At 36.1% G+C, this 20,707-nt stretch overlaps 1 protein-coding gene across 1 annotated transcript in view; it reads right to left on the reverse strand.

The window, feature by feature from the left end:
• chrm3a (cholinergic receptor, muscarinic 3a) overlaps positions 1-20,707 on the reverse strand; it is an 86,537-nt gene that overhangs the window by 40,349 nt on the left and 25,481 nt on the right. The window contains exon 2 of the mRNA XM_032554111.1: positions 13,421-13,535. The gene's annotated coding sequence lies outside the window, so the exon portion shown is untranslated. The remainder of the gene's footprint in view (positions 1-13,420; positions 13,536-20,707) is intronic.

The raw sequence follows: 20,707 nt of genomic DNA on the forward strand, positions 1-20,707 counted from the left end.
TCAACATAGAGGATAACATCAGCACTAAAAATAGTTCAGGTGCAAGTTGCAATCCTCTGCTTTCACAAAACTCATTTATGAGCAACAATGAAAGCAGCTGAGAAACCACGAATCCGGCCTCATAGATTCTGGTTGTATTTTAAAGAGTATTGTTGTAAATTGAGACATTTTAAATGCATGCAATTATCCTGTTTATGAACCTTTATAGTACAAATGTGTTGTACTTTTATTTGATTAATTAAATTTAAGTAGGCAAATGCTGTCTGTTTTATGCTAAGTCTGGGTCAATGTAATGACTCATTATTTTATTGAGTGTAGTCTCTCAGGTGCTGAAGTTTCTGAATTTTTACTCAAAAATATTAAATAAAATGATTAGAGTATTTCCCAATGTATATCTTTGTCTCTTAATTTTTCTTAAAATTAAGTAAACATGGGGGGAGAAAGTCTCACGTCAAAAGAATTGTTGGCAAAATATTGTCCACAGCTCAAGTTATTGTAATTTTCAGCAGAATATAATATGCTTGGCCATAGGGAGAACATTTAGATTACAAATAATGTGCAGGTCTCATATTTCAAATGTTCAAACTACATACATACAGGTTTTCCTGGCAACAGCAGAAATTGCAGTTTTCCGGGAGCAAATTATTTTTATATAGTCTCATCTTGCACAGAAATGACAAGAATTTAGCATCATATTCAATTTAATTGGAAAGAGCTTCACTTAATGGGAAAACCGAGGTTATAAAAGTTGGAATTTTAACCATATAGCTGCAGCTAGAAAAGCTATTAAAAAAAAGAAACATCAAGCAGATGTTCCAATAACTAAACTTTGGTATTAAGTTGTGTCCAGCATTTCTGTCATAGAAAGAATACAATTTTCCCTGAAATTAATAGAAGGCATATTTGAGATAAATTAGAAGAAACAGACATGGTTTAGGAATCTGAGTGCACAAGTAAGTTAACTTTTTTATTTGTCTTGTATGTGGGGCTTATTGTATTTTATTTTAAGCATTTGGTGATCTTTCAATCTTTCAAAATAGATATTGAAGCAGATGTAGATATATATCTGCTTCAAAGTGTGATATATAGATATATATCTATAGATATAGATATATAAGTATATATCTATATCTATATACTGTAAGTATATATCTATATCTATAGATATATTAATACCAAAGTTTAATCATATATGAAAAACATCAAATCCTACAGCAGGAGTCGCCATCTCCTGTCCTAGAAAGTCCTGCAACTTTTAAATCCCTCATTGCTTCAACAAACCTGGACCAAATGGCTGAATTACATCCTCGGCATGTCAGCAAGTTCTGCTCACACGCTCATGAACCATTTGCTTGATTCAAGTTTGTTAGAACAGGGATGCCAGTAGAACTTGCAGCACAGTTTACTTCGAGCACTGAACTTGTAAAACTCTGCAGTAGTATGTAGGTATAAAGAAATAAATTGAGAAAAATACACACACACAAAAAACCCCAAAAGAAAAACAAATAAGTTGCTTTTCTCCAAAAAGAAATACTTTGATTTTAGGACATTTTTATGTTTGGCACCAGGTTGTCGTTTAACATTTATTATTACAGAGGTCAAATGAGCTCCTGACCTTTTCGCTTACAGACTGTCACACTGTAAAATAAGTGTCTTTCAGGTCATGACCTCTTACATACCGGGTTAATTGAAAAAAGTTCCATGCAAACATGATCACTGCTATGGATCCAGTATTGTGTGTACTTTTTTTCAAAATGATGATCCACTTTTCCCAACGATGAGCTTGAGATACTGACATCATCTTTGACATTTACACTAATAAAGGCTTCGCCCAACAATCCCTGTAAAGGCCACTTTATTGTATCACACAAGACATATAGGCCACCTGGTATTTTCCAGTTTTCATTATCACAAATTATTGTTTCAACTGCAGTCTGACACCAGGACAAGAGGTCATTCGTTACCAGTAACCATCCATCTTTTTGTGTCACTTATATATCGAAGCTTTGACAAAGTACTAAATAAAATGCATTGGGTTTGCTGGGTTAGGTGTCATCAGTGCCAGAAAACCATCTAAGTTCACATCATGGAGACATGCATCCATCCCAATTGCATTGCTGATTCTGGCACAGATTAGCATAGCCTGTAAAGAATTGCTGATATCACTAAAACAGGCTATACTAATTAAAGCCAGAATCATCAATTTTGATCTTCAGACAGCTGGATTCCTAAAACAGAAAGGTGTCGCTGCAAGTGAGGTTAAAATTAGAAACAAATCAACATTAGCATCAGAAACAAGGTGACGTCCAAAAGGTTGACAAAAAACATACAAGTAACTCATTTTCTGCAAAGGGGGAAAAAATGGATTTTATATGGTTATAAATTAAATAATAATTTGTTTGTGAATCCCTCTCTGAAATTAAATACAAGTTTAATTTTAGCTCATAGAACAGCCCATTTCCACCAAAGAAGAAGTAGATTTCTATCAAACAGGAGCCAAATCTGGGGATTATAATTTGCACATTGCATCACACCAGAATGATACCCAATACACAATGAATGGCCTGGTAAAAGAGAAATGAAGGAAGCAGAACAGGGAAAAGGTATAGGAGACGAGTGGGATAGGGCAGAAATGAACTTCCAAGATAAAAATTAGAAATGTCCAGTTTGACAGAAAAATAAATGAGTTTGTTTTGAGACAAAAAATACAATATATTCTAATTTAGACCACCAGCTCAATAACAATACAATTGTTGGATAACAAAAAAACAGCCGAATGTCCTATATAGGTGACCTAAGAGAGGACTAATAGTACAGGTGAGCCAAAAAGCATTTTAATTAAGTTACTTCTCTGACTTTGAGTCTGAGACTTAAATGTCAAAAGGATGATGTTCCCTTTGTTTGGCTTGTTTATTGAATAAAACACCTGCGATTTTGCCTCTTGGTCAAAGCTGGAAGTCTAGAAGCTTTACTGCCTTTCAGAGATTAGCAAATGTGGAAACTGTAATAATCTATCATCGCAATGATGCGCATCCCAGAAACAACATCCAGGAGATACAGTTCAGCAATTCTTCACCAACCTACTATGACGCATGGCTTGCTATTTATCATAGACTTAAAAATGGGAAGATTCTTGTGCAGTTGCGTACCCCAAATAATTAAACTGCTTAGACAGAAGTTCAAAAGATAAAATGAAGAAAATATGACCATTAATTTTCAAGCTTCTGTTTCATTTATCTTTTCTGACTAATTTGGGAGAAGGTGTAACCTGTCAGACCGGCAATTTCCAAAAACACACACAAAAAAACATCATAAAAGTGCACACAGGGTCAGTGTGACCCTGCCAGACTGCGCACAGAGTAAAAAACGTTGAATTTCCTGCAAAAGCCATCATGTCTGTGGTGCTTCACTCGCCTTATCCTGACTACTCCTGAGGGAACACAAATAGCTGAAATGTTTTTGGCATAATTTTCAAAAACCAGATGGGGTATTTCACTCATTAACTATCAGGTCAGCTTTGAGTTTCAGTTGTTGCTTGCATGTGCCTATCTGTCTCTCTAATGTACCCTCAACTAAAAAACAGAACATACTGTACTCAAAGCGATTGGCGAAGGACAAGGTAAGCTTTGCTTTCTTGACTGCTCTCACTGCTATGTCCAAGGTAAAATGTTTAGAAATTACCCATATATTTCAGAACATTTGATGGTTTGTCTAGCAAACAACAAAACTCAATCACACAGACCCATCTTCTCTCTTGTTCTCGATTTTGGTTCACCAAGAGTGAAAATCTTTACCAGCATTATGAAATCTCAATGAAGATTCCTTTATGAAATGAAATTTTAATGAAAAAAACTAGGATAAAATATAATAAAATAAAAATAATATTGTGGAAATGTGTCTTGTACAGTGTTTGAATAATTATTCATATCTCTCAAAATGGTTCTGCCATGATACACGCACAAGTGCTAATGCATCTTAATGAGAATGTTTTTGGTAGACCAACACAAAAAAGCTTATAATTGTTGCCTTGTAAATTTTACAAGTGAAAATTTGAAAAGTGTGTATTCATCCACTCTTATTCAAAAATGTAGAATCACAGTTTAGTGCAAATGATGCCATGGGTCTTTAGGTTTCTGCCATCGTTGCCCATGTCGAGACTGACATCTGTTTGCATTATTCTTTGGATGAACTGAAAAACAACAATTTCTTCATTTTTGCAATGAAGTGGGACCTTCACATTTTCAGTGAAGGTCTCTTTTGTTGGAGATGTTAGCTTCTTTATAACAGACAGGTCAAGCACTTCTCTCTTGGACCATTTTTGCTCAAATATGGAAGCCTGACAACTTATGTTACAGCAGTATATAGCTGCACTTTTCTTTAAAATCTGTAAGCTCAAAAATGTGACGCTAGCATGGATTTTTCTACAGGTATATATTTTGTGTGCATCTTTTTTCTCCTTTCCAGAGCATCAGATCCAGACCTTCATCTTTGCTGCTTATCACAGTGTCTCCACAGCATAACTCTTCAGTTTGCCAAGCGACTCCACCAAGGCTGTCACACTTTCAGCTCTATGGCATTCACCCACTCAAACCAGCAGCTACTCTTTCCTCTCCACTCAACCGACGCAGCCCTGCACAACAGCCATACCATCCAGCTACACCAAACCCAGTTCTTTCCATTTAAATTACTACTTATGCAATGTGAAGCAGGGTTTTTTTCCCCAATAATGTCTGTGTGACATCCTGTTTCATCTGATTGTTTAGACCTGAGCCCAAACCACATGCTTTCCTGTTTATTACACGTACATTTTTCTTCACAGTTTCATGTATTTGGAATCAATGCAATTCTCAACAACCTGTCTGCTGTAGACTGTGCATGAATTAGAATGTAACAACCATCCCACATGAGGCTATATAAGTATCCTGCTTCAAACTAAAAGTAAGCACTAAAATCATGGAATAAACTTTTCTCTCTAGCTGGCAGTGTACAGTGACAACTTGTGTCGCCTTATAACTTTTAGTGTTAAAATAACACTTGTAGTGTGATTGAGTCACCAACAGCTAATAAAATGTAAGTGTCCACATTAGAATGAAGAACATCACTATAAATTATCCCTTGAAATTAGCGGTTTAGTGTTGGATTAAAGTATGCCGTTGTGTAGTTTCAGTTTCCATGACCGTAAAGAAAAGAAAATACGTCATTATGTGTGTTTAACCTATAAGAAAAACTTTAAGTTGCAGTTGAGGTCAAAATAGAAGGTCAGTGTATATGATGAGTCCAGTAAGATTCGTGTTGTGCCAAGACCGAGTTGAAGGTCTGTGAGATGTTTTCTGAGCTGAGAACAGGTTGGGAATTGTTGTTTTTGTTTTTTTCAGCTAAACCATTCTGTGCCTCACAGGGAAAGAAAAAAAACCCAAAAAACATGCCTACAAGCTGACTGAAGAACTGCAAAAAATCGAAACCACTCATAAAAATATATTTATGCCACAGGAGAGAAACTGGAAAGGTCCATCTGCACAGTGTCTGTCGAAGGTACTGTGTTTTCTGGCAGCTAAAATGGAAGGAATAATAAAGCAGGGAATTTCGTGGGTAGGAGGGAGAAGGAAGAAAGAAGAAGGAAATTTCACTCAAACAAAAGTAAAGTTTTCTTTAGGCCTTTAAATACAAGTTTACTTCCAAATGTTACCATTGGAATTCAATAGATATATTAAAACAATAGAAAGTGCATCGCCTATCAAAAGATTCTTTAAATTTCTATTTAAAGCAAGTCAGAGCTTGAGGGTTGTTTACATCGTACATATGACATGTTTGAAATCTGATGTAATGAAGAGTCTAAGTTGTATGTAGAAAAAAGGAAAGAAAATCATTTATTTTGGGACAGAACAATATACAACACATTTATTGATATGGCAAGATCATCATCACAGCATTCAAATAGAGGGGAAAAACAAGTTGAATAGAATAATTCAACAGTTTGCCTATTTAATAGTATTATAGGTAATTATTTATGGACCATGAATTCAAGCTCTGTAGGCTTGTGATATGTTTGTTGAGGCGTGTTGATTAATGCAACATAAAACTGTGGTCATGAAGTGGAAAAGTCATTAAGAACCTGCAATGAACCAAAATACCAAATGATTAACACTATGGAGTTAGGTATTTGACTAATAATCACAAGTCTTATAAATACCAAACATCATCACACATAGCAGTTTTCCTAATGTCATACAGTAAATTGTGTTTTTATATTTTTATTAAATCCAGAAAAACACTGATTGAGCTTTTAATTGTTAAAACCAATATTTCAGTTTTATTTTCTTTTTGACAACAAAAAAAGTCTAAAGAAAAGAGGACATTATAGTGACAATACAGTGACAAAGATGAAAAGTTGAGCCAAAGCTAAATTTAATTAAAGTAGTCATAGAATGAGCAGGTTAGATTTGCATCCTGGCTTAAAACCAAACAACAACATACCAGTTGCCAAGAAATCAGAAAATACCAAGTTAGAACAGAAACTCATTACACTACGCATTGAGCTATTCTTACACATTAAGAACTGCAAAACAACCTATTTATAAACATTCAAAACTCACAGATAACTAAGAACTGCTACTGTTAAGAGGAAAACTCAACATGTTTAAGTTTCAGTAGCATAAATCATGACTAAATAAAATACACTAATATTAACTTCTAGTTTGTTCATGTCTGGTTTTTGTGGCATACTTTTAACAAAAGTATTATTGTTTCTTAAAAGCTATTTAAAATAGCTACAATGTCAAACTTGTTCTATCAAACCTGGCTAAGTTCATCAGTAATGTGACTATCACAAACCACCAACCGAGAGAGGGTGTACTTTCTTTTTTTACCATGGCTGTTCGTGGTGGGACTGAGACGGCTTTCATTTTTACATGACAGTAGCTATGAGTTTTGACTCCAGCATGAAAAGTCATCAGACACAATGTCACGCCTGTGGTTCTGCACCATCCCAGCTGTGATACTTCTCCTTTCTTTAATACCCATGACTTCTTCAATCTGTACACATAGGCTTCACTGCTTACCCGCAGGGCAGCTCCATCTCTGCAACCATTCTGTGTGGTTTCCAAGCTCAATAGTGTCCCCAAATGCAGCTGACACATATGGCACAAATACATTTACAAAGTAAAAGATACTGAGTATAAGAACATAAAATATTTAGTAATATGTTGCCATAATATTTGCGCCTTTTCTGAGAATTTGTGTATGCTCAGAGTAAATTGGGTGTAAAATATGTTTTTTATTAGCTCTTGTAACATTTAGTAGTGAGGTAAGTTGAGGTAAATGAATCAGGTTTACTTGTCTCATCTTCATCTATGTTTTCCAAAGGTTGTCCAGTTTGGCTGACTTTTGGTCCTCTGACAGAACTTTTGTATAATTGAAGTGAGTTTAAGTTTTAGAAAACATAATGTGAAGCTATGGAGAAACATATTACGTAAATATTTTGTAATATTTCTGTTACCTGTGTTTTACTCATTTTACTATATTCAGTTTTGATATGCATCTACTCTTATATCCACTTTCCATTTTTTGCTCAGAATATTAAGATTCTTTTTATATTTAATAATTAAATTGTTTTTGGCGTATCATTTACTCATTAATGTTATTTTATGCTCATTTACCTTTAGAGCTCTGAGACATTTGTCTGTGGAAAGGTCAATGTAACCTTTTGATGACTTTTGCTGTCTGTGGCTTTGTTCAGACTCTTCAGCATTGCAGAAATGTATTGTTCCCTGTGATGAATAGCAAAAAGCCATTGCATGAGATGCTTTTACAGGTTTGCAGGGCACCCATATTCAATTCTGCTAAGACAAACTATATAGGTGAGTTGATTTCTGTTGCAGACAGAGAGTGAGTTGACCTGCATTTGTAAACTCATCCCACTCCTTGATAAAGTAAAAATCTTTGAAACAAACATTTGTCAGTATCCGTCTCTGATTTGTTTCCATCTTGACTTGTTCCTAATACCTTTTTTTCTAACAAGAGTGTTAATAAAAACCAGCACAAACTAAATCATACTTTCTATAATGTTGTTGATACTCAAATATAAAATAAATATAACATACATTATAACCACTGCTTTTCTATGAAGCAATATGAATTTTATTGCAACCTGGGTTCCAACAACAAAACACACATAAAAGCTAATTCACAATGAACAAAATATGCATGCTGGCAATGCAGATCCATATAGCAGCATGTATAATATGTTGTTTCCAGAGATAACTGAGTAACATAAGGTACTTTGCAAATTTGTTCATAATCTTTGAACTGTTTCACACCAGACGTCATTGGAGAGCCCATAATTTGCTTTAGTCAGTCATGCAAAATCAGAAATAATACATAGAGTTTGTGGTTGTAATGTGACAGAAGTTAAGTTCAAGTGGTGAGATTGTTTTAACAAGGTCCCTTATGTGCATAAGATAATTTGGCACACACTTTAGCCGCTATAAAAAAAGTAAAGTTTCACCAACCGTGTAGAAGATGAAAGGATTCTAGAAATAAAATGAAGAGGAGTCAGATATTTTAGTAAGATATTCACAAAAGTGTCTGTAAAGAAAACTGTGCTCAAAATCAGTGATGGTACAAGTTTGGGCAAAGGTGCCACACTTTGCAAGGGAGAAAGTTGTGCTTAATCTTTGATGCAAAGATTCCTTATAAAATATATCTGTCCTTGCTGATCCCACTGCACTGAAGGGCCATTATGAAAATGGGAGATATACAGGAAAATGACCATTAACACCAGTGAGCCTGGTGAATCATGCCTTGTGCTGCTGTGCTCCTGTGCAAAGAAATGTCAAGTTTTACATAGTGCATTTCAAATGACTTTAATCATGTTTTATGCCATGAATTATGATTGATATGACTCTAAACACCAACATGGTTTCAGAGGAATTTAAACAGAGATAGCCATTTGTTGAAGAGTTTCTTTTGGTAGGACAGAAAAAAAACCTCTGCTTGTTATGATTCTTTCTCCAGCAGAGAGACCTCAGTGTAAATACCCGTGTTTATTTATGTGTTTATTAAAGGACTAAGATTAGTCATTAATTGTGAATTTGAGTCCCTGAGAACTGGAGCTGAATACCAAATAGGGCTTTACAATGTTTGAAGTATTATAATACGGAGCCCTGACTAGCTAATGAAGTCCCTGTGGACTGGATCCCTCACTATAATTCACCTTTTATTCTCACAATCCCTTCATCAGTTCCACTTTGACGGATTTCCATCTTAAAATTGAGAGGAATAATAATAGAGACTTAGCGAGGTCCTTAAAAATAGTTGATGGAAAAACTTCCTATTGGCTTAAGCAGATTGATTGCAGTTTAACTGAATTTTAACTCCATGATTTAGCCTACAGACTTCAACAATTTCCTTTAAATGAGATTTTCATTAACAAAATGTCACTGAAGTGCAGCACACTGTACAAAAAAAAATAAAAAAAATATTTTCTATGCAGGAGAGTGGTTGGGTATTTTTTATTGGAAAAAGGTTCTAAAAAGTACAGATTAAAAATTTCAAAAATAATTCAATCATACCATTTATGTGGTTCAAAAAGCATTAATGAGACGGATGAAGTTTTATTGAGGTGACAGAGAAATATTTTTCTGTCAAAATAGTGTAAAAAAAAACCTGTTTGTTCTCTTACCCTTGTTAAAAGTAAATGAATAATAAAGACAAACTCAATAATTTGTCAAGAAAAACATGGTGTGGAAAACAAAACACCAATATCACCAACTTAAAGCAAACTGTCTGTTGTGTAGCATACACAAGTATAATTGACAGCACTAAGACCTTCATCCTGGCTCTGATTGGTTGTTTCTGACAAAGCAGTATAATATCTGCAAATAGCAGATTTTTTATGTACAGCATAAAAAAGTGAAAATTAAATGCAAAACACTTCTGATTTATCTTTAACAAACATTTTAAAAGTCCTTAAAACCCAAAATTAGAAAAGAACCAACAACACTTCTTCACCATGTACAGTGAGTCATAATGAAAAATCTTCAAATATTTTTTCTAACGACAAGAAGAATAAACAGTGGACAACCATTGTTAATGTGTCCTGTCACACTTGCACACAACTGTATTTGTTATTATCTCTTGCATAACTGCGCCTGGGCCTCGTGCTACCACAAACCCAAATTACAAGTGCACTGAGGGAAGTCTGTCTGATGCTTGAGTGCTTTTAACCACTCTTGCTGGTATACCCTCACTCAGGGAAATGCTGGGTGACAAACCGTAAACCCACTGACATCTACAAAGTGGCAGCATTTACTGTGTACCCATTACTTCAATAATAGATGTTCTTTCCCCTTTGGCTAACTTGCCTGAGTTAACATTTCTGTATGTCTTTGACTGCAACAATTATTACTCGGAGTTCCTTACTTTCAAATTAATGCTTAATATCAATCATCAATTCAATACCAGACCTATAATGTTCAAAAAAGACATGCCCTCTCATTAGAATGATAGAAATGTTATTTCAGTATAAGATTATTATATTTAGACTGTGTTAAAGGTTACTGCTTCAGGAATTACGTCTTACAAACAAATATGTTTTTGTTTTCCTAGGGAATAAATATAACGTGGAAGAGCAGACCATTTCTCATTACTACTCCTCAAAATGCAAAAACGCATGACAACATGACTTTCATGTATGGCAGGTATGTGTTGATCTTCTAGGAAATCGCCAGAAGAAAATGAATCCAGACCTGAACTTGCTCATATCTAGAGTAGTAATCATAGTTTAAGTCAACTAGAACTGAAACTGGAAGTTTATCTTACTGCTGCATACAGTGAGGACTAATAGCAAAAGAAAATCTCCAAAGCCCACTGTTAGAGAGCTGTTTTTTTCAGTGTCATATTGCATTGAAAGACTATTTAAGTACAAGACTTCCAATTCATATTTTTAAGAGGTGCTGATGAATGTGAACAGTTGTACAGAAGAGAGAAATGTTGGGTCGGAGCAAAATAAAGCGGAGGAAATACTCCATAAAAATACATTTTCCTACTTTCCGGTCCACACCAGCTCCAATTAGACCTTGGTGACTGTTTTCATTACTGTTGTTTCAGCCACAAGTCAGTCACAGAAATAATTGAATGTATTTCTGCAAGTTCACAAGTATAATTTTAAGTCTTGCGTCCAAAACACTGGCGTCTCCAATCTTGTTTGCAGCTCATGTATTAATTGAGCTGCAGTGCTAAGGAACTGCCCGATACTTCTGATGTAGTAATTATACTTTGGCTTTAACATCATTTCTGGTGTTCTCTTTTCAAATCAATTCATTTGGTTTAATCAAGCCCTGCATACCTTCTGGGTCTGTACGTTCCTCTAGTTGCCTCATCACAGTGATTATGTCACATCGGTGCAAAAAAAAGAAAACTTCTTCAGTTACTTTTGTGATTGTTTTAAATCATCCCAAAAAAGCTTCAGGGTGAGGGTGAGTTTCTGTGTACTTTTTTGATAAGGAAGTAACAGCAGGAGTAAGTTGGACATGTCACTAAGTCCAAACAAGCTCAGAGACAAGTGAAGTCCTTAACAACTGATTGCTTCCCATGGCCGTTTCCTTTTTTTAGGCACAGACAAATTTTGTGGGTGCTTTGTAGACGAATGTGCAAATCCCAGAGATGGAATTAAAGCAATGTAAGGTTAAAGTCCAGACCAATTGTATTGTTCACTGAGTATTGTATTGTTCAGTGTGGCTTTAGGACTGAAGCTCCTTGCAATTATCATCAGGCAAGAAAATGGTACCTCCAAAGCACATTACAAAGAAAGACCAGACAGCAAAGCATGCATGCATTTGCTTTTTCCTTCGGTCAATTTAGACTCACAAGCCAATCAAACATGTATAATTTTTGGACTCTGGAACGACACTGAAGCAACATATAAAAACTTTAGACACACGGTGAGAATACCAACTCAAACTGCTGATCTTCTAGACAACAAGATCCCTCTATCAAAGTTCTAACCCAATTAATGAGACATAAGACAAAAACACCCGTCAAGCACTACTCAAGATTGTGGTGTTTTATTTGATATTGTTAGTTATTTTAATGACTGCGTATAATTTGCATGTAAACTGCAAGCAGAACATTCTTCCATTTATTTCAAAAGAGATAATTCTCATGCCTGGACTAATTTTTTTCTAAATTATTTAAAAGGATGGTAACTTAGGGGAATGTTTAGCAAAGAACAATTGCAATTGTTTAAAAAAAGAGATAAACAATAGATATACTGTATATTATAGAAAAGGGAGAAGTTTAATAAAAAAATATCAGTACTGGACCTGATTCTGTCATAAATCTTGAAGTCAACCAAGTTATATTTTAGTTTATTTTAGATGAGACGATTAGGGTTACAACCAAAAACATTGTTGCATAGTTACAAATGACAAGATGCATCAAATAAAGTGTTGAAAAAAACATTTGCCCCTTAATAGATTCACTGCTTGTTTTTTGTTTTTTTGGGCACACCTTCGTGTTTCAAATCATCAAACAAATTTTAGCATAAAAGATCATTTGAGTCAATAGAAAAAGCTCATTTCAACTTAAGATTTTCTTAATTAACGGGAAAAGTTATCAAACCAACAAGGCCCTATGCGGAAGTATAATTGCACCCCTTGTTAAAACACGAATTAACTGTGATTATGTTGGTTTTATTTCAGTAGCAATAGGCAGCCTGATTCGTGCCAAACCAGTGGAGTCAAGAAATGGATATAAATACAAGCTCTGACAACATAAAGTAGGGTGAAAGATCTCAAATATCATCATGCCTACATTTAATGACATTTAAGAACAGACAAGAAAAAATGTCATTCATATCTATCAGTCTGGAAAGGGATTAAAAAAAGTTTTTGGGACTCCAGTGACCCAAAATGAGAGTAATAATTCATAAATGGATGATAAACATGAACGATCTCATGAAAATATGTAATTTCGATGAACTTGCTATATATTGTGATTTTGCTTAACCCATATTTTACTGTTTTCCTCCTTGTTGACCAAAAAAAAAAGACATATTTCCAAAAACATCTTGAATCATATTGTCTACTGCGTAATTCCTTGTAGGTCAGAGATGCATCCTTCAATATAAGTCACCACTTTACAGGTAAAAACATCAATTCTACTTAACATTACATGACTCAACAAATGGTTAAAAGAAATGGTTTCTTTCTAAAAAAAAAAAAAAAAAAAAAAAGGGAGGTTGTAATAAAAGTCACCATTATATAATAGGCTCTGTTTTTGACAGTGCAATTTAAAATATTGTGAACGTGAACATTAGGAAAATGCCCTGAAGGTATAGACAGTTGACAGGGCAAGAGATGACAGTGTCATTTGTGAATACAAGAGGTTTCTTTTTTTTTTTTTTTTTCCATGGGTAACTCACCAAGCGCTGCCGGGAGGTGAAGAGTCTGGAGGTCACCTTTCAGCAGAGCGCTTTTCGGTGTCTATGCTGTCAACTGGGGGTGCACGATCATCTTCTTTCAGTCGGATCATAGTGTCTTGGAGACAGACAGGGAGGGAGGAAGAAAGGAGACAAAAAACAACGAATGTGTTAAAAAGCATATGTCCAAATTAGGAAGTGGAATACCTATAGCATTGCTGCGTTTGAAAACGGAGTCGAACAGGAGAGAAAAACTATGGCAGTCAGAACGATTGCCTTGAGCCAAAATGGCTGCTCTCTCCAACAAGGAATTATACATTTTTCATCATAAAGCAAAGCAAAAAAAATAAAAATAAAAAAATCTTCTATTTGCCGTTGAAGCGTCATCTTTTTAGCGTCTATGATGACCTTTTATGCGTTCCCTGCAATATACCTTTACATTGCAGCATTGCTGAAATCTTTATTCTTTGTTTGTCTAATGCACTTTAATCAAAGCTCTGCTTGAGGTATGTGTCTACCATTTCCCACTGGATAATATCTGTCAAAGGGAAGAATGGCATGTCTTCATGTCTAGGGAAGTGTTCATGCCTTATATAGTCTGGGTCTACTAGAGTTCCCTGCTGCACATAGCTGGATGTAGCCAAGGGCTAAGGAAGGAGACCTTTTGAGAGCTCATTAAAACAGTCTTCAAGTCTTGAGAGACAAATATGAATGCACTACAAAAGAATGAGCCTGCCATTAAAAATAATCAGAAGTAATGGAGCTGTTCCCAGACTGAAAGTACATTTAATAAAAAAAGTGGAAGCTGGATTAAGTGGAGAAAAAAAGGCTATGAAGTGGAAGATGGAGAAGATTGGGGCTTGATACTAATTTTCAAATAACTTTTTTATTTTTCAACACCTTCAGAAACATTAAGCAAATGAACACTGTATGTTCTGTGTTGCAAGTACAAATTATATCCTAAAGGTCAATGTGTAAAATATTTGTTCCAAAAGACATCCACATGGCATTTATTACAATTCTTTTTGCATCATTTTTTTCCACTACTGACATTTACACTAGCTGCACACAGACAAATAAGAGACCACGTAGAATTTAAATATTTCCTCAGCTGCATCCTATTTTAAGGCATCCTAACAGGATGGAGTGCTTCATCTTAATGCTAACAACCTCGCTTGGCCTATCTGCTCTAAAGCTAAGCTGGGTCTGCAGGGGCGTTTTTGAGTGAGCCGTGAGGAGGACTGAGCGATACAATTACTGTTTTCAAGTTTCCACTTTAAATCTGCGCTGAGCCTTGATCTGAGCCTCAAATGACACGGCATATCCAAGTAATGACAAAGACGTTCCCACAATGTTATGAGACGGTTATTACCCAGATAAACACAGCAGTAACTTGTCATACAGTATATATGAAGAAGTCTTGTGTAAAGCAGAGAGATAAGACGTCATGAAGTTTTAATTCCCAGTCTCATAATGAATTATTCTAAGGAAATAAACCTCAAACTTCTCAATTTTATTCATTTTTTCATAGATATTTTTGGCACTAGAGATCTTCACTGACAGTCATTGAACTCACAACGGCCACATCGAGGACTACGGCCTCTGCATATTGGGAGTCTACTCTACCCTAAAAACAAGGGTTGAGGAATGTCTGTGAAAAAAGCATCTAAAAGTTTATGAAATGTATCAAACATGAGGATATATTTTTGTCAATTTTATTGCCCAGATTAACCATATTAGTCCTAATCGAAGCGGCGGCGATCCAGTCAAATTTGCAGTACCGTAATTCCGCCACACTTTGCGGAATCTGAAAAATTACAATGATTTCTGAAAGGGGAGACGATGCGCTTTTCAGCCAATTATTATCGGGGTCTCACTTACCCGATAATATCGGGTTATTACGGTACTTTCAACATAATAGCAGGGAGTGAAATTAGGGCCGTTCTTTTAATAGATGGTAAATTGTGCAAATAACTTGCTAGATATTGAAAGTTCCAGTTGTTATGGATAAATGGGCAAATATATTTACCCACAGGACATTTAGAGAAGTGTGGACAGTTAAAATAAGCAAAAATATCCAGGTGGAGATTTTAAATTTAGGGTTAAATTTAGGGTCTGCGACAGACTTCTGTACGCCGCTTCTCGCCCCGAATGTTAGCTGGAGATAGGCACCAGCACCCCTCCTGACCCCACCGGGGACAAGGGTGTTAGAAAATGGATGGATGGATGGATGGATGGATGGATGGATGGGTTAAGTGGTTTTTGATTTTTTCTGCATTCAATCTATTTCGTGCCAAAGTGTCCAACCAAAATACTTCCCCCGTCTACATTTAAGTATCACATGGACTGTTGTAGCCCATCATGTTCTATTAAACAGAATTAAAGTTCATGTCTGAAATGTGAAAAATGAATCTTCTGTTCTTCTTTTTCCTAAGTTATCAGAGAAAACTGGCAATTACTGCAAATTATCTCAGTAAAAGAAAACATGGTAGAAAGTATTGCTGCAACAACTCATATGTGAGAGGCTGGACTGTTCACATTAAACATAAACAGCACGAAAGTCATGACAACTTGAAATCTCTCTACTTCCGAAATGGAGACTCTTATCTCGCCCAGCTTAAGTACAATATAAATCTACCAGGAAAGCCCTTGACATCCTCGTTTGCTCACTGTTTGACTTACTAAGAAGAACTGATTCTCTAAAAACTGCTTTTGATTCATGTGTGCTTGTGGAGTAAAAGAATAGAACAAAAATTTCAGGCACGAAAGTAATTTTTTATAACCAATAAAAATAGTTCTACAGTTGGAAAAAGGATGCAACTATTTTTCTAATCAACTGCATGTACAGGAAGAGCCTTTGCACCTCAGTGTGGTAAAGTGGAGGAGTATATTTTGTCTCTAGCTGTAGCTATTCCTGTAGGAATGTTTAGGAACAAAGCAGTTTGTGTGCGAGTAAAGTAAAAACACTGACACAAACAGAAAGACGGGAGGAAAAGGACAGAAACAGAGTGTTTCTTACAGCTGAACTGTGGCTGAGACTCAGCCAAGGTCATCCTCTTACTTATGACATACATGGAGCCAGACTGAGCCTCTCACTTGGACGCTCTCCATCTGCTCCCGCTGATAAGACCGGCTACTCCGCGAACAGCATGCAGACACCACAGCTCTGCATTGTGGATAACATACAGCAATTACACAAAATCAATATCCTTTTTTTCCTGCTAAATAGAAGACAGACTTTCTGGAATGGTTTAGATCTAGATGATCGTGTATTTAAAAAAAGAAAAACAAAAAAAAACAAGTTTTTGAATGCTAATGCAAAGGAAGTACACAATAGATTTCTAGCCACAAAGATGGAAAAGAGATATCCTGCTAATTGGTTTATGTATATCAACCAGAAAACTCAATTGCATGCAGTCAGGGGGCCAGAACAGCTTATCTTAAATTACAGGAACTCAACTAGACAACGTGGATTGTTGGGAGTCCAGAAGATTTTCCAGAGCGTCTCTTCCAGTTTATATAAATTGGGAGTGGTTAATAATGTGTGCAGCTGGCCGACCGGCAGACCTGCTCTGTCTCCTCCTGTTCAACACCCCACTTTGTGAATCAAAGCACACGTTAAAATTCATGAGAGGAAAGAATATATTTCGCTGTCACTCCAGTGAGGACACAGAGGATTGTTCTGTAAACCCCTCTGCCTTGCTGCACTTCAGAGTCGGACTTGAATAAGGACAGAAGCTCTGACAGCATGGGGAATGTGAATGACAAATACTTCGTGGGTATCAGATTGCTCTTTAAAAAAAACAGGAAGGCGCCATGCTTGGGGTAGCTTTAAAATAAATGCAAGATGATGATAAAATTTTACAATGTCTAAGAGAGTGGCAATAAAACAATAAGGAGGAATATTCGGAAGACTCGGAGGTTCACCTGTTTAACGATGGCCGTCAAAAGCGCACACGCCCCTGCAGAGAGGCAGGGACTGAAAAAAAAAGAAACTTCATAAATCATTTCACAAGTGTTTACATGTATAATGTGACGTACGTGGTGTACAATTCATGTGCTAAAGAAATGTCCAACAACCTTGCATTAGTAAAGGACGTTAATCTAGCACTTTTTGTAAATACCTTTTGATTTAGATTCAACTTTGAGTTTACACTGATCTGGGAGGTTGCTAAGAAGCCAACAACAAATTTGTTTGCTGTCTAAATGTATAAATATATTATCTGGGGTTTTATTTTTATGTTTCTGTGTAAATTTTGACATTTCCATATGAATTTGTCTAAACAACTGGCAGCATCCCTCTATGGATTACTTTTCTCCAATAATACATGTAACAATATGCTGTATAGTAAACAAGGTTTACCATGGTGTCAAATATTTGATCTTTTCACAGAGCTGCATGAAGATTTAAGAGTCACTGTCCATTTAATTTGGTGCAGTGTCTCTCGATGGTTTCTCCAGAATGAAAAAAAACATGGATAAAAGAAAACTACAGAAACTTTTAACAAAGAACTGACCTGCAGACTCCCTGTTTTTCCTCATTAACTTCCTTCTTTGTTAAATTGATCAATTAGATGAGCCATCTGCTAAAGCCCACCATTTTCTTAATGCAAGCACACATTTCAAAATATCTCCATCCAAATTACCTCTAACACTGAAACCCAGACAAGCTTCTCTAACGCTAAAGAGGTTGGTGATCTCATCACCATAACTATAGCTGATGAGTCTCAACATGCAACGCTTCCTATTAAATGAGCCTTAACCCATGGAGGTGGACCAATTGGCAGGAAATGAGATCAAATTGATTGGGAAACAGATGGAAGCGAAGCAACCCCGATAAAGCTCATGGGTGCAGATGAAAACAAGACAGAGTCGGAGAGCAGACAGCATGAAATCAAGGACAGATTGGCTGAACTATGGGGCTTAATTTTCCAAGGCTTAAAGGAAGAAAAAGGATCTTTTAAAATCAGAATGGTTAAAACTGAGTCTGTTCTTTTGTTGGAATTATTTTAAGACTAATAGGAGAAAAGAACAAAAAAAAAAAAACTTTGTACAGTATCTTTGACTGCTGCTTCCACATTTAACCACAACAAATATTCTGCCTGTCACAAAACTCATAAAGGGTGAAAATAATCAGCCACTGTCAGTTGCTGAGTATTCTTGTGTAATATTTCCAGGGAAAAGGGCAAGACAACACAACAGCTAGGCCTTAAACCAGAGGTGCCCAAAGTCGGTCCTCGAGGGCCGGCATCCAGCATGCTTTTGTTCTCTTCCTGGTGGGAGTAACAACCTTCTCAGCATGTCAGTGTTCTTCTTAGGCCTTTAATGAGCCATTATTTGATCCAGGTGCGTTAAACCAGGGAGAGAACTAAAACACGCAGAATGTCGGCCCTCGAGGACCAACTTTGGACACCCCTGCCTGAAACCTTTGCTAAAAGCAAACCACTTTCTGCTTAGCAATTATTTAAAGGCATCTAATTCCGTACGTAGACAATATCTCTGCTTTTTGCAGTCAATTTTAAAAGATGTCAACAACCAGTCTGCCTATGTTGTTAAAGACATCAGCGGTTATGTTAAAAAAAATAACCACCTGGATATGTAAACAGTCATATCATGTCAAATCTTGTCAAATCTTATCCAATATTTCCATGGGGATTAAGATTCAACAGAAACTTGACAGAAATGTATGAACATTAGATTGACTGATGATTCGTTAAATATAAAAGAGTGTGTGGGTGTTTGGACTGGGTATCAGATCCAGTTAAACCTTACTTCTTACCTGATGATAGTTCAGATAGACCTCTCTCCCTAAAACTCCCTTTCATTACCCTGAACATCACACTAAGGCCATGAAAAATAAATGAGCTCATCCAAAGAAGAAAAAAAATATTAGATTGTCTAATGAGGAAAACAGACTAACGTCTAAGTTTAACAAATTTGATTTTTATATAGACTGGTTTTCACTTTTATACACAATTTAAAAAAACAACAATTGTATGGATATCTCAACCATTTGACAGCAGCTTGTTTGATTTGTAATCTACAAATATTTCATACTATTGCACTGAATTACTGTAATGCCAAGTGGAAGAAACACAGGGACCTAAAATATTCAATTAGGTGCGCAAGAAAAATGATAAACGATCTGCACACTCTCCCTGGTTTCACCTCTGATGAGAAACAGCACAGTTCCACAAATTAGTTTGAATTTTTACTGCATCGGGGTCAGCTCAGGTGGCAGCGAGACGAGTAATGGTTAAGAATGCAATAAACAGCTTCCGAACGGCTTGGGAGACTTGCTGAGTTCATGAAACTTTTAAACTGAATGGAATGTGAGATGAGAGGCTTTTGAGATGTAAATGACTCATGGCCATTTAAATAAAATGAATACAACACTCCTCCCAGCATATAAATCCCCAACTTAATTTAGCTGAGTCAATAGATCGCCGTGTTATGACTGATATGAAGTTCCTCATAAAGCTGCAGCAGAGTCTTTAAATGTAACTGAACAGAAAACAGCGCTGCTACAAATACACACTGGACTGGATATTCTTAAATAAATCCATGTGTTGCACTGAGAAAAATACACAACTTTTTAAAATAAAATTGAGTTTTTGATGTTTGTGTAATTAAGTCTCCCCTTAATTACACAAAACCTGACAGGCCGCAACACATTTTAAAAATGAAGCCTGCTGCACGTCTAACGCTATTGATCCTGATTGAACAAGCAGTGTGAAATATTGGCTCTTCTGTGTTAAGACAAGTCAAATCCATGTCAAACACACTCATGCAAGTGTTTTAAATTAAAAGGTTGTTGGGTAAATTGCATGAGTTATACTCAGAGGGGCATAAGTCACATGTCGAGGGTAGTTATGAGCCCAGAGGGTGAATAAACATTAAAAAAATAAATAAAAATCAGAGCATGGTCTCCAGATCATTAACCCTTCAGAGCTCCACTGACCTCAGATGTTCATTTAATCTCATGTTTTGGTGAGTGTGGAAGAGACATAGTGTGAGGATGTGTGTGAGGGAGAAGGCACCACTTTGATGTTGTAATGCAAAATTTCTTTTATCTCACACGGAGCGTTTGAGGCTTGGCTGGCTGTCCAAAACTCAATTAGAGACGGTCTGAGTGTGAGCCGACTGCATAAGAAGAGGTGTGAGGCACTGAGGTGTGAACAGGATGGATAGATGGATGGATGGATGGATGGATGGATGGATGGATGGTGGACAATGAGATGTGATTAACAATAGTCTTTGGAAAGCTTAAGTCAAATCCAATAGCTACAT

Source organism: Xiphophorus hellerii, chromosome 22, assembly GCF_003331165.1.
Source record: "Xiphophorus hellerii strain 12219 chromosome 22, Xiphophorus_hellerii-4.1, whole genome shotgun sequence".
In the NCBI taxonomy this organism is placed as follows: Eukaryota; Metazoa; Chordata; class Actinopteri; order Cyprinodontiformes; family Poeciliidae; genus Xiphophorus; species Xiphophorus hellerii.